This window comes from Pholcus phalangioides, unplaced genomic scaffold, assembly GCF_987345545.1.
Source record: "Pholcus phalangioides strain wild (caught in Gottingen) unplaced genomic scaffold, Ppha-v1.0 ptg000015l_1, whole genome shotgun sequence".
Classification (NCBI taxonomy): Eukaryota; Metazoa; Arthropoda; class Arachnida; order Araneae; family Pholcidae; genus Pholcus; species Pholcus phalangioides.
The window spans coordinates 97384316-97388567 of NW_028301608.1; the positions used below are offsets into that span (position 1 = coordinate 97384316).

The 4252-nt window shown below is 39.0% G+C and overlaps 1 long non-coding RNA gene across 1 annotated transcript; it reads right to left on the bottom strand.

The window, feature by feature from the left end:
* Positions 1-329: 329 nt before the first annotated feature.
* On the bottom strand, positions 330-2423 carry LOC149077133 (uncharacterized). The gene is made up of 3 exons (XR_016193956.1): positions 2406-2423; positions 1932-1987; positions 330-565 (listed from the first exon to the last, which is right to left on the bottom strand). It is a non-coding gene; the product is annotated as an uncharacterized LOC149077133 (long non-coding RNA).
* Between the last annotated feature and the right edge of the window lie 1829 nt (positions 2424-4252).

Sequence of the window (4252 nt, forward strand, 5' to 3'; positions counted from 1 at the left end):
AACTGCCACGGAACCCCAGGGTTTCCCGGAACACTAGTGTTCTGGTCCACAGAAAATCGTGAGGACGTCTCTGAAACCAGTAGCGCAACAAATGAATTTCTAACCGCATTTTAAGTTGCATTGTACAACCCAGTTAGAAACCTCTGAAGCCCAAGTATCAGTTGCGACCCATGATGTGGGGGGGGGGGTATCGAAGTTATTTCTTTAAGTAGTTCATTAACTGAATCACCAAGAAATCATTCAAATACATTTTATTGAGAGAAATATATTTTTATTCGATATTTTCTTACCGAAAAAATGCATTTTAGAGCTGATGCATCCCAAAACATTTAAAAGCATATGCAGACGCGCCTTTGGAATCCACCGCATCTACCTCCGTTTCTTCCCCTACGTCTGCATATGAAATTACACAGACGAGGGTTGAAGGGGCATACTTTAAAGTCATATACCACGTCGCCATCAGTAGTCGCAGGATCAGAAATATCAGTTGCGTCTTCTGTCATAGTTGCATCAGTAGCCAGTTGTTCCATGGTTGTAGTGTGCGATTTCATCGGTGTCACTAAGACTGAATCGGATGGAAGAGATTCAATTAGTTTATAGAAAACGTCAATATTTTTCAATAATGTTGGTGAATTTAAGGGGGGAGGGGTTGTCACGTACCCTTTAACATGGTGAAAGATGTGATTCAGTAGAAATATTATTAAAAATACTAATTAACTATTGATTTATTTCAAGTGTTTAATTTTCAAAATTAATGTAATATTCGAAACACAATTCTATGAATGAAATGTTTTGTTATTTTCACAGTACATTCAGCTAGTGATGATGATGCAGGTTACGAACCGAAATTACAAGGATTGTATAGTACAAATACAAATACAAATACAACGCCACAACAGGCAAAATGCCCAACGAGGTGGCTGATAAAAAGATGCCCATAAAAATATGGTTGTCATATATTTCAAAAATACAGCAACCCAATTAAAAATGCAATTAACACAAATTATAAACAATATATACACATGATAAAATATTATACAATGCCCATAAAGAATACTTATGGTTGTCTTAGTCTAAGTATGGATAGTTTCTCGATTTACCCCAACATGTTTATCGTATTTCTTTTTGAACGTGTCAATTGTGTTACAATTTACTACCTCCGGGGGTAAGCTATTCCATTTATTAACAACCCTATTAGAGAAAAATTCCCTGCTACACTACAACCTAGAATTGTCCCTCACCAATCGATACTGGTGTCCTCTTGTAAAAGCAGTCAATTGGCGGTGTACTAAAAGTTCATGGTCCATCCTATCCATCCCATTGAAAATTTTGAACACTTCGATCATATCTCCTGGGCACCTGCGTTCATCCAATGTAAACATATTCAAAAAATGAAGTCTCTCTTCATAATTCAAGCCCTGTGTGCCAATAAGGCGTAGCTCTTCTCTGCACCCCTTCAACCAAGTCTATGTCCCTCTGTAGGTATGGTCTCCAAAACCTTACAGCATACTCCAGTCCAGGACGAACTAAGCCTCGAAAAAGCGGAAAAGCAATATAATATGCTTATATGTTACACACAAATCTGTTGTGTGCATTTTTTTGAAATTTCATTGATCGTATCGTGTACAAAACACTGTAATAAGACAAATACATGTGATGGATCTTAGGTTTTCCTTTTTAGTACGCTTTCAGAAAATTTGGTAAATTATCTTTCACTTTTTTGCCCACCAGTGTAGTAGAAGGAATCATGTCGGATAACCGAGTATGTTGGATAATCGAGAGTTAACAGAATCAGAAAAAACTTTCACGCTCGTTTTTTTTCTGCTTCTAATATTGTGGTTTTCTCGACGTGATTCACATAGCGATAAACATTAGCTGAAATCTAGATGCATTAGTGTCATATAATCATGATATGAAGAACCAATACTCACAAAAAACGAGCAACACGACGCAATAAGACGTCCACATAATAGGTTTCATCATCTCTCTGCAAGAAATTACGGAAGGAAATTTAATCTTTGTATTTTTTTTTACAAGAATATATTGTTCGAAAGAGTTTCCGTGAATATTGCGCATAAAAAAACATAAAATTAAAGATCCTCAGAGATCTCGTTAATATTTTTATAATATTGCGGTATTATTATCATGTATATAATGCATTAAAAACCCTCTTTTGAGAACACCAGTGTGACAAAAAACACCGGTGGATGTGGTTATTATTAGGTTATTGTCATCGGGAACCCCCGAGTCCCGATGTGATCACATTAAGCAGCGTGGACTGTAAAAGGAAATTATTAGTTGGCTGTAAAAGAGAAGAGGGCTGACCGCATCTCTGGGATGACCGTTAAAAGAGTATTTGTATTTTGAAATTTATGAAAATTTTGCATAAAACGTATTTTGCTCACCTGAGGGTGCGTTTCTTGTTCCGGTTTTCGGAATATCTACTGGATTCACGTCTCATCCATGGATTTTTATAGTAGAGCTGAATTAAAGCTGATAATATGATGACGAATTGGGAATTCCCGTAGTTTTTGCAAATTAAACAAATAATACCATATGCGCGTTTTTGCGCTTGTTTTTTTCTACACAATTTGATCATTCACAGATGTTTGGCGTCGATTCTGATTGATCGAAACCGTGGAATTTCCAGCTATTTGTTTAATTGGAATATTTGAACTGCTCAATGACGTGTCGAAGTTGTAGTAACAAAAAATAGTAAAATAATTTTTTTTCCCAGATTTTTTTGGGACAGTTTGTAAGTGCGTACACCATAGAGCCAACAAAAAAAGCAAGAGAGTCAATGTGAATGCTATACAATTTGACTATAACCAATAAGTAAGTACAATATTCAGGTAGGCTATCACATTGTGAATAGAGTAATTAATTTTGCATTTAAGGGCAAACATGAGCACATAAAGGACAAATTTTGGTGCTCTTCCACTTCTATATTAGAAACGGCACACATGATGTCTCAGATACTTCTTCAGTACCTCTGAGGTACTTCATCCCTACATTACAGATACTTCATCCCTACACCCTAGAATATCAGACTTCGTTGATATTCCCTCATAGAATTCGTCAATACCTCATAAATAACTCATTTATACGCATGCCCCTTCCGAACTCCTGTAGCAGGGCTCCTAGGGGTGAGATATTTTCCGCCCTCCGGCCTGACTCTTCACGCCCCTCCCCCGTCTGTAATGAATTTATAGCGCGAAAAAAAAAATATGAAAATTGTCTCGGGTCCAGGGGCAAGACCCATGTCCGTACGTCCCAGATACTTAGTTAATACTTCTCGCTGCTTCAATTAGTACCTCGAAAACACTTTGTCCGTTGTATTACTTCACCCAAGCCCCCGAGTGGCGTGGTGGTAAGATGCTTGTCTGCCGCCTGTTGCTGTCACAGTCCCAGGTTCAAACCCGAGGGAGGATATAGATAAGATATTTTCCCCTAACGAGCTTGAGGCGTTCATAGATAGACAGCCCCCTTCATTTCCACTCCATTTCAGTAAATTGTATTATAGCGATATGGCTAGAGTTGTGTTTGATGTAGTAAGATACTTCACCCAGGGCCGTAAGTAGAATTTTTGCTGCCCCCGCAACTTTAAAATTCTTTAATTTTATAACGGTGTTCTTTGTTCCTACCTAAAATTGGCGCCCCCAAAATTTGTCGCCTGGGGCAATCCCGCCCTAGTTCTGACCCTGACTTCACCCATGCGTCCTACACGCTTCGTTCATTCTTCCAAAATACTTCCCAAATCATTCGAACCGCCGCTGTGGTGGTCGAGTGGTCATAGTGACGGACTCGCATCGCGAGGATCCGCATTCAAACCCCACCCTCCCTCCCTCCCCCAAAGACAGAAACCTGTCAGCTTTTAAAATGGGAGACGGGTCCAGACCAATGCCTCCCTCCTTGAAAGAGACATATTAGGCTTCGTCCCGACCCTGCATAACACGGCCCCACTTAAGCAGCAACCGCGAAGGGGCTCTTATGATCTCGCATAGCAATTTTTACATAAATTACGTCAGACTCGTAGTAGGCTCAGCTCTGGTGCTTCAGCGATGCGGTCAACATAACCCTCATTTCTCATATACTCGTGCGGGCCTCTTAACCCTTTAGCAGAATTTCTTTGAACTTACTAAATGGATATCGAACTTGATTTCTATTGTAAGAAAAATATTCAAAGAAAACCTTGATGATCCTCCACCAGGCTATACACATTAGTTTCAACGAATTAAAACATTCCAGAAAT